The sequence below is a fragment of the Agelaius phoeniceus genome, chromosome 5, assembly GCF_051311805.1.
Source record: "Agelaius phoeniceus isolate bAgePho1 chromosome 5, bAgePho1.hap1, whole genome shotgun sequence".
NCBI lineage: Eukaryota > Metazoa > Chordata > Aves > Passeriformes > Icteridae > Agelaius > Agelaius phoeniceus.
Genome location: NC_135269.1, coordinates 61,276,534 through 61,287,753, shown reverse-complemented (window position 1 = coordinate 61,287,753; position 11,220 = coordinate 61,276,534).

The window sequence follows — 11,220 nt, the reverse complement described above, 5'->3', positions numbered from 1 at the left end:
CTCTGATCATTCCATTAATCTGGCTTTGTTACCAAAAGGAACCTACAGAAAGCTTGATCCTCCTGTGTTGGTTGTAAGATATTAGTGTTTTAGAAGGCTGCCAAAGAATATCACTTCTACACCAGAATGAGTAAAATGGCACATTACCACCCTCAGCCCAATTCATTGCCCGCTAACTCACTATTTTCCTAGTGGAGGCAAATTTTGAGATATGGCGTAGGAGCCTGAACTGCAGCTGCTGATGCATGGACACATTTCCTTCTGCATCTGCTGCAGACACAGCCATCTCTGGCAGAGGGGTAGGCTGGAAAATTGAGAGGCTTAGCATTTTCACATGACTTGCTGCAGACTTCAGCATCTTATTAAGGGGTTGGGGGTTTTAGCTGTTGATGTTCGTCAGCTAATATAGAGGAGAGAGACATAAGGACACATGAAGGAGCTGGGAAAGGGCATCAGCTCTGTGGTGAGGTTTATTGAAAGCCTTTAGTGAGCACTCCACACAAACACATCAGCTGTCAGTGCTCAGTCTCCTCTCCACGTCCTTTGCACCAGCTTCCATAATAAGCTAATCAATTGGCCCTGAAGAGCCACAAGGATATCTGCTTTTCTTGTTTTAATTCTTCTCTTCCTTTTCCTTCTCCAAACCTCCTTTTCTACAATACAAAAAAGCAGCTTTAAAGGGAAAGACAGAAATTAGAGAGAGACCTGAGACCACAAGGATAGCTGGGGCTTGGATCATCAGATAATTTTTCTATGCCACCTTGCTGGATTTCCATCTGCTTAGGAAGGCTGCTGTTTGCGCAGCAGTTGTCCTGGTAAACCTGCTCCCAGTGCCAGATGGCAGGTAACTTCAGAAAAGTGATACTTGAGACTACACAGCCAAATAAGGAAGTCTGGAATGTTATATGGTTTTCTTCATTTATTCACACAACTGAGTTATAGAGGAGGAAAAGAAATATCATGATGAACCTGATGTCGTTATTGCCTGACATGGAAAGGACCCAGCTGTTATTCTGGCCTCATTCACAATCTGCAACTCAACTGTAACAAACTGTTGTGAACCAGCGAGTGTAACCATGGCCTTTCATTTGGTTTAACTGATAAGAAGGTTATCAGTCTCAGAAGACAAAAAAAGCCCCCAAAGTAGGCATGTGTCACTAGCCAGAACAAAGGTAAATATGAAAGAAAGAAATTAGGAATAGCGTGGAGAACTGTGCCTGGCATTGTCTGCCTGTGCATGTGTACCTGTACCTGGGAGAGCTGCAAACCAAATAGCACCAGTTTTATCTCCCACAGCCCTGCAAATGGTGCATGAAGTTGTCTCATGTCTGTGCTATGAACAGACACCTCAAGCCTCAGCAGCAAAAATAGCATTTCAACCCAGGCTTTTGATCTGAGGCTCACAATATCTGGGTTAACCCCAGACATCTGACCAATGCAGCATGTGTGCATGAGTGCCTATTTGTGTAGCTGTAGGAGAGAGGTGGAAAAACAGACACACAGCGTGAATTACTCACCCTAGACATAGAACAGGAAGTTTCAACCCAGATCTGTAGAAGAAAATTCTAGTTTTGTCTTAATAATCCATATAAGTATGGTCCTTGAAGGAAAGCAAGTAAATCACCTACAGCTTCTCTGCTAAAATCTCATTTTCCTGTGCACTACTCCAGCTGCAGCAGGGAAGGCAGACAGCTGCTTTTTTTCTGTTCCAAGGTGGCTTCTCATATTCCCACAAGGTAAACATGGTGTAAATTGGTAAATGTGCTTCCTGGCCTGCATACCATGGTGCTGCCCAGTCAATGGGTGGGACACATCCCATTCACCAGCCTTCAGAGTCTTCCCTCCAGCTGAGATGGAGCACAGGCTCACATCAAAGCTGTTTGGCTTCAGTGCCTCTGTGGCTTGGAGCTGTGTTCAAAACCCAGCACATATCTACCCAAAAGTATGTTTCAGAAAGAAATCAAAGAACTGGGGTGGGAGGGAAGGGTGAAAGGACCCTACAGCTCTGAGTAAGGGCATCACCTCTGACAGTTTTAATACCTCCTTTGTCCAGCAAAACAAGACCTTGTGTATTCCTTGTAATTTCGTGTGACTACATTACAATGATTGCTCACTTTGTCACCGGTTTCTTCTCCCCTTTGCAATAATCTGCAGACCCATGGACTTTCACTATTTGGATGCAAAAGAACTGTAATGCACCATAACACTTTATGTTGTTGTATAATTAATAATGTAATACTGAAATTATAATTAAATGATGATAAATATATCCTATACATGAAAGCCCAATTGATTTTATCTATATTGGGTGTCTGAAAAGTTTTTGTAATCAAAATTATTTAGAATAAAAAATAGATGTTAGCATTTATAGATTTCATAATAACACTCCTGAAATATACTTTATGTGCAGTTAGTTGGAAGTTTTCTAAAAATGTGGTGTTTCAATGGAAAATGCTGTTTCTGTAAAAGTTACATTTTCCACAGGAAACAATTTTGCCAATGTTTTTCTGCTTTCCGACAAAAACAATGCACTGTTATACTTACAGATGCAGAAATGTCTTTACCATTGAAGTCAGCACAACTTGGGTTAGGGACTCAGCACATGAAAGAACTGGAGCATGGAGTATAAATGCCAGGAAGCTGTTGAACAGCTCAAGGGTACACATAAAAACTAAGTCCAAGCGAAACATTTGTCTTTGATCTGACAAACTGAAATGCAATGTGTCTTTCCACAAATGTCAAAATGTTTCATGCTGGTTGAAAATAGTTAAATGAAACATTCAGGAATATCAGGATCACATACTTTTTGTATACTCATATGCTCAAAACATTTCAGTATTTAGTCACTTTTGTTTCTGAAGAGGATAAAAATACTGTATCGAGTTTTCTGGCTGATCTTCAGCTACAATTTAACCACTTAGATTATAAGTAACAAACTAAAAGACAGCAACCCCCATGGAGTCTCAAAATTCTAATTTTGGAAACAAAAGGAATTGTGGACAATAGATCTGAATAAGATGCATAGTATCCTTTGTATACTACAAATGAATTTAATTTCTGATTTAAACCTGAAACGAATCTTATTTTAAATGAGTCATAAAGACCTGATCAGTGTCTGTATAATATGTTCCATTCATATTCATTAAGTACCATGTGACTGCTGAATTTCTTGACATTTGCCTCTATTACTCTAAGTTCAGCAATGACAGACTCCTGTAATTACCACTGAAAATACTCCTACTACAGTTTAATTTTACCTGGCTTGCTTAGTTTTTATGTATTTATTTCCATCTTCTGGGATTCATTGTGTGATATTGCTGAAACCCTCTATATGTGACATTTCTTATGCAGGTAATAAATATTTTAGACCAGAATTACTGAGTTCCATGATCAGGGCATATTTTGGAATCCTATCTAAGAGTAACATACACCTCCCAACCCCATACAAACAGAGTTTCAGTACACAGAAGAAACTTTGTTCTTGCTGCAGCACTTACTGAAGCAGCATTGAGGTTTAAAGTGGTTTTTAGGTATTGCTAGTATGTAACTGAAACAAAAATAAAAGTGTGCATTATGATCATCAGCATAATATTCTACCATGACCACCTTTAAAAAGAAAATAGCTGTGAAATATTGTCCAGACTTAAAATGTTTCTGCTTTTTTTTTTATTTTTTTAAATTTCATTTAATTAAAGATTGTTGACTGAAGTACTTCTTTGATTTTTTTGTGAGTGGAAAAACAAAAGTTTCAGAATACAATCAAGATTTTCTGCAAGTTTTTAACAGTATTAAAATAAATAGCATATGGGTTTCAAATGAATTGCTGTGTCCCCTTTTGATAGCTGCTGTTTGATAGCCCCACTGTAGACCCATCCCTGAGAGACCCGATGGCTGTTATTTATACATGTCACAACCAGTGCATTAGGGGACCTGCTCTGTGCTATTGGATCAGGACAATCAGGAGCCATTTTCCATCTGCATCTTTTGACCTTGTTAAAAGTGGACACGGAATTTCTGAGCCCTGTCTTGTGCCTCGGCAGTGCCCCTGGGCCAGGTGCCGGGGCGTGGGCTGCTGCGGGCCAGCTGCAACACTGCAGGGTGGGCTGCCCCGGGGAGCCTCATTTGCCTCCCTGTGACAAAGCTTTCCTCGAGGGTATTCCCCAGGCACAGGCACAGCACATCTGAGATGGAAATGGCAGCAGCAGAAGGTAAGCCTGTGCACAGGCCGTGCTAGGGAGCTGTGCTCTCCAGCCTTCGCCTGCAAGTATCAGAAAGAGCATCGTTAACAAACTGGAGCGTTGAAAAGATACCAGGGAAGAGTCTGGATGTTCTAATGGGAGGAAATTCATTCAAAATGTGATGTTAAAGTGGGTAATTGAATAAAAAGGAAGTTTTCAGTATTCCCTTGTAAAAAATAATTTTGGTATGAAATTTTGCATCGATGAATACAAAAGGTTACTAGAAACTGAATGAGCTTTGCTCAATTTATCTTGTTCAGTTATTGTGAATCAGTCTTGAGAACAAAAGAATTAACCAGTTCTATTTCAGGGTTCTTATCCATTAGCATAGCAGTATTTGTATCATCCTTAAACAAATCTTAGACTTGTTTACCTCTAGTTTTACACTCATCAGCACACATTAAAGTATTCCCACTTCTCTAAAATGCATCTTTACTGAAAATAAAACAAAAAATTGCTAGATAAATCTAAGCCAAAATTATAAAACACTGCTCTTTTACCTGGCATGAGCATTCTCTGGATGCACATACTATTCCATTTTATTCTGAAAATCCTATTAAAATAACAACAAGGACAGGGACTGCTAATGCATTAGATGGACTGGTGAAACTGAGCTCCCTGAGTCCCTCCTATGAAAGGCCTGCTGTTATGACCATTAGTAGTCATAATGGCCAGTTCAGATTCTCAACTATTTTGTAGACTTAAAAAAAATATTTTTAATAGTCTCTTAAGGGAAATAGTAAGCTTTATAGTTTGGGAAACAAAACCAGATGGGAAGGGGGAAAAAATTAACACTAAAGACACTCCTCCCCCTCAAGTCCACAAAAATTATACTCTAGGGAGCCACCCTATATGTGACCAGATCTGTTTATATATTAACTTCAAAAAATATGGATACAGTTATGACTTTGTTCTCTAACATGAGTTTTCTCCTCCCCACATTTCAGTGAAAGGTTTGCTGTTATATCTGTGCACTATAGCAAAGTGACATAAGCACAGTATATACTGTGTCCAACAATATTCATATTTCATTATCAGAGAGCACAACAATAGCTCCATTGTGTAGGGCAGCTCTCCTTGGAGGTGGAAGGAAGGCTGCACACAAGCTTCCAGAGTGGTCCAGAAATACGATGGTGACACCAGACTGGCTCATGTAAACAGGAAATCAAACCAGGATGTAAACTGGACTGCTTCCATATTCAGTAATATTTAGCTAAAAATAAACAGTTTAAATAGGGGTAGGAAAGCCAATCCTCTCTGTAAACTCATTTTTCAACTTGAATTGTTCAAGACGTAGTAGAAAAATGCAAATAAAATGAGTGTCAGTGTTGCTCTATCGATATGTTTTAATGAGATTGCAGTAACTTTCAGAGGGACTATTAGTGTGAAAAGGGCAATGGAAAGTCTCTTTCCAGAGAATAATAAGGACTTGAAGACTGAAAAGGGATACAACTGATCTATAACTGTACCAACAGATTAAAAAAATCAAGGAGAAAGAAGTTCTACTTCAGCTGAAAGACAATGTAATCATAAGAATAAATAAACACAGACTGTGAAATCTAGAACATTCTGAGAAGGCAGCTCACACAGAGTGAGGAGAAGCTGGTTGGTTTTTTTTTTTTTGGTAAGAGTATTATCTAATGTTACTGCCTCTTCAAAACCATCACGTGGAGTTCACCTGGGAGCTCCTCTGTAGTCCTGAATTTCTTTATGAATTCTCTGACTGTTGAAATTAGGCCAAACTGCTCTCCTATTTTAGGAACAGGTGAATATAAGGTAAGAATTGGAAAAGACCAGCAAAAGTCACCAAGTCCAAGCTCCTGCCATTACATATAAACCTGAATATAATCCAATTAATAACACTGTCAAGCTTCATCTCCAAATAAATCACATTATTTGCCTCCACTGGCCACACAAGAAGAGTATTCCAAAACCTCAGTGCTATAACTCTGGGAGGTTTTTCTTATTTTCAGCCTCAGTTTTTCAAGGATATTCTTTCCAGCACAAAATATCTCTTTATCACAGAGTCATCTTCTTTTACTATATTAGATAAGTTAGGCATTTGCTCTAGTCTTATGCCATAAACCGTTCATCATTTCTAACAGGGTCTTCTTCATAGCTGGAGAGTCAAATTAATTCTTTAAGATGAATCAGTCTTTCTTGGATGGGGAAGATTAGGTATGTGCCAAGTTCCAGATTGTTGAAAAACTTCCCTAACCTCTGCATCTGCTTGCTGAGGATGAAGGCTACAAGGCACAAGGAGTAGATGTAATTCTGAAGGAAAATGAGGAAACACAGGAGGAAGCTTTTTGGTTAGAGTTTCACCGCTGCTAAGCATGGGCAGTATGTCATTTCCCAGAGTGATGCTTGCTGCCTGAGAACAGCAAGGAATGGCCAAAGGTTCTCTAATGCCTGGCTGTCATTATTCCCACCTGGAGTACTGCACCCAGCTCCGGGGTCCTCAGCACAACAAAGACATGGACCTGTGGGAGTGAGTCCAGAAGAGGTCACCAAGATGGCTAGAGGGATGGAGGATGTCATACAAGAAAAGGCTGAGAGAATTTGGTTTATTCACCCTGGAGAAGAGAAGGCTTTGGGGTGATCGAATTGTGGTCTTTCAGTACCTGAAGGGAGCCTACAAGAAAAATGGAGAAAGGCTTTTTACAAGTCCAGGTTGTCATGGGATATGGGGGAATGGATTCAAACTGAAAGACACTATGTTTAGATTAGATATTAGAAGGAAGTTCTTTGCTATGAGGATGGTGAGACACTGGACCATGTTGCCCAAAGAAACATCCCTGGGGCAGACCAAGATGGATGGAGCTCTGAGCAACCTCATCTACTGAAAAGTCTTCCTGTCCATGGCAGGGGAGTTGGAACAGGATGATCCTTAAGGTCTCTTCCAACCCAAACCATTCAGAGCACATTCCATTAACAGCTAACCAAGGCCTTGGCATTGTCACAGATTATATGACACTGGAATAGGACCCAGAAAGCACGTAAGCCAACTGACCCAGCCTTCAAGGAGGGCTCTTTCTCAAGAAAACAGTCCACATCATCCAATCTTGTCACCTCAGGCCCACTGGAAATGTTGGATAAGTAAATAAATAAGATGCTCAGTTTTTTCTCCCCCTGAATATGGAACTTCCCCAGAAACTTGTGGAAGAAGAAGAGCCCAGAGAAACTTGGCCCTGAGACAAACATCTTGGTTCAGGAGTTATAGTTCTGACCTGGAGACACAAAAAGGATATCCTGGATGGCAGAGGTAGAATTTAAGTGATGGCCATTAGAAAGAGGAATCACATTTAGTAGAGGTGGTGCATGTTCTCATTCATGTGCAAGCTCTGAGAGGAAAGGACTTTTACACCATCTAGATGTTGATGAGAAGGTATAAATGCAAACTCTGTGATAAGGCTTGTAATGGAACTGCCCTCCAGTGGAATAGATTTTGCTCTAACTTCCACCCTGTTCCTAGTCCTCAGGTCCCCAAGGATTGCCTTTCTTCCTTCTTTAGCCTTTTGCCACCAAAAAGTTCATCAGCATATTCTTATTTTGATCATTAATGAAGGTGATGAATAGCACCATTGAATGATCCTGTGCTCACGACTGAATTCTGAGAAATTCCACTTGCAAAACAAACAAATCCAGAAAACCAAAAACACTGGCATGCAAATTTCAGTAGTTAAAACTGTTCCATTTTCATAGTAGAGACCTCAGGCTTCTTAGCTACATAGCAAACTAAAGTGGATTATAAAATCAGTAAATATGAACTAAAATAGAAAGAGGAAGACAAGAAGGATTCAGTTGTGATAAAAGGAAAGCTGCACAAAGAATGAGAGTAAAGTACAATGCAGCTGTTACATTTCAGCATCACTTATTGAAGAAAATTAATATCAAGCTCTTTTAAAATTATCTTTTTTCTTCCTTTTATTTAGCTTGTATGTACAAAAATGCAGTAATTGCTTGAATAAATGCACTCTTGAAAGTGCTATGACCTCAGCATTAACAGAACTTGCTTGCAGTATTGATTGCATGTATGTTTACTGGTTAATTATTTAACTGTGAAACTGTTTTATTGGTCCTGGTTGTTCTACCAATTTATACTTCTGGCAAGCATTAATTTCTACTCATCAGAGAAGAAACTCTACTTGATTAGAGTCAGCAACCATTCTATTTGGTTCTATTTTCTAAGTGCAACATGTTCTCTGTACATGGAATAAATTATATACCTGCTACATTGCCAGATACGTAGTCAGTAGGCAATCTTCTGCAAACATGGGGGGGTTTGTTGTTTTCACATCAATATGGACCATCTGAATCAAAATGCAAAATTCACACTCTTTGCCATCTGGATGGTTGTAAATACAAAGTCCCCAGACAGTATTGTCCAAAAACTTTGTGTTTACAAATGGAGAATGGCCTTCCCTCCTTTACTGATGCAACTTCAGAAACAAAACTAGCAAGATAAAAATCACCATCAGGTATTATAGCATATACTAAGCATTTTCAAAGCATTTGTGTCAAAGAATTTAACAGGATGTAAATTATTATATCAAGGAAACAATGGCATAAGCATGTGGGCAGAGCAACAAAGATCAGAGTTGTGCCTTTCATTACAGAGAGCATCAAGCATCGAAGGTATGCATGATGGAGAACACACCTGAGTATTTCTAATTTATGACAGCAATAATCATAGGCAATGTACAAAAATGATAAGAGGCAAATTTCTTCCACTAATGTTTTTTGAAGTTGCAGCCCTGTGAAAGACACACTGCCTGGACCATTAGTATTTTTTACAAATTAGTATGGTGTCAGTTGGAAGGATATACCTGCTAAGCAGCCAGGAAGTCTCCCAGAACAAGACAAATAATTGACAAACATTTAATAGACCAAATCTGCTATATATACATACAGGCTATCTTATTGAAAATACCTGCAGAATCCATTAGCAACTCTTTGGATTACATTATTTTTCTCCCAAACAACCGAGAACCAAGGAGCCTTTAACATAGTAAAGCACACCATTTTCCCCATAATCTATCTGGCAGTCAATGAGTTGGTAATAGTGTGTCTGAATGCCTTGAATACTAAAAATAAAAACAGAGAAAGCCAAAATATTCTCAGGTCCACACACAACTGCTAAAGTGGAATGCTCACAAAGTTATCTGTACTCATGTTTTAAATCTGCTCTTAATTTTAGCCTTTACTTGCATTATACAAATCCAGTCAAGTCGACAGTCACATTCTGTAAAACTGGTATAACCAAATAAACAGCCTTTTAATATGCTCAGCAAAATCCACTATTCCTGAAAAGCCTGATCTCTGGTTAAGTGCAAATCTACATGTTGCCTGAGTTGCTTTTTTGGTTTTGCTTTGTTTCATTTTAAGTGAAATATGAATGGTTGTCTTTTATACTGCTCACAGAAATGGAGATCCACAGGAGAGCAAGCACTCATCAGGATTTTTATTTAGAAGCTTCTCAAATGCAGTGATCCTGGCAGCACTGCTCAGCCTATGCCAGAGCATGGGCACAGAATCTTGGGGTTGTCCCCTGCATGTACTTCAAAGGCAAGGATCCAGCTGCCTAATTGTGTATCCATTTAATTCATTTCCCTTAGAGACAGCCCAGAGAAGCCATTGCTAAACTTATTGCTCACTGCCCTGACACCAGTTTTTAAGCAGGATTGCAGGGCAGACCTTCAATATTCTGAACTAATACCCTGATTCAAACAGAAGAAACAATAATAAGCAACAGAATTGGTAGACACCAGGATAAATATGGTACAATGAGGTAGTCAGCACAATTTTTCTAAAGAGAAGCTGTGCTTCACCTCTCTACCAAAATCCTCTGACACTTCAATAAAACATTGGCACCACAGATCTGTTTGATACCATCTGTCTGGATTTCCAGAAGGCACTTAAAAAGTTGCCTCCCTTGAGGCTCTTGAGGAAGCTAATCAGACATGAAGAAATGTTCAGAAGATGGGAAGAAAGGAGGTTAAGTATTAGTTGCCTCTCAGAGTAGAAAGAGATCACACATGGAGTCCCACATGGCTTTGTGTTGAAGTTTGCATTGTTCAACACAGATCACAAGGGATCAGAAAACAGTGTCAAAAAGGGATGAAAATATTTGCTGATGGCACTGAATTAGTCAGTGAGAGGCTGATTGCAGACTCACATAAGAACTTCCTACCATGTAATGACTAGGCAACAAAAATTCACTGTAGAGGAATATTAAATGAGGACAAACATTGCTAGAAAATCACTACAAAAGGAATCAAGAATATAAAATGTTCTTTTTCTGTTGTATAAATGCATTACATATGCACATCTTCAGCAGTGTTTATAGTTATGTGTCCATCTGAAGACAGATATAGAAGTCCTGTAAATGATGCAGAAAAGTGCAACAAGTATGATTAAAGATACGGAGTGATTAGAGGAGTGATTATTGTTCTTCTTTTATTGAAGAACAATAAAATAGATTAAGGGTTTTGTTTGCAAAAAGAAATAATATACTAGAGAACAGTAAAATCAGGAGTGGCCTGAATAAGGTGAGTAGGAAATAACCATTTCTTTCAGCCCAAAATCTGGAAGATATCAAATGAAGCCAGAAGCTGCCAGTCTCCAGGCAAACAAAAGGACCTGTGTCTTCACTCAACACATTATTAACCAATAGAACTTGTGCCAGGACATTGTGGATGCTAAAAATGTACCTGAATTCAAAATAAGATTTTGACAAATTCATGGAACAAAAGGACACCTAGGACTATTCAATACAAACCCACATCAAATAGTTTAGGAAGTCATGGAATTACTGATCAGCAGACACTCAAAACCTATTTTGGGGAGGGCTTCTAGAGGACCCTTATAGCCTTCTAAGGAAATTTACTTGGTAGTAACTAATGGAAACAAGGCACAGAGCTAAAGGAAACTGCTCTTACCCATATGCAATTATTCAAGTTGGAATTGGAGTTAAGCACTG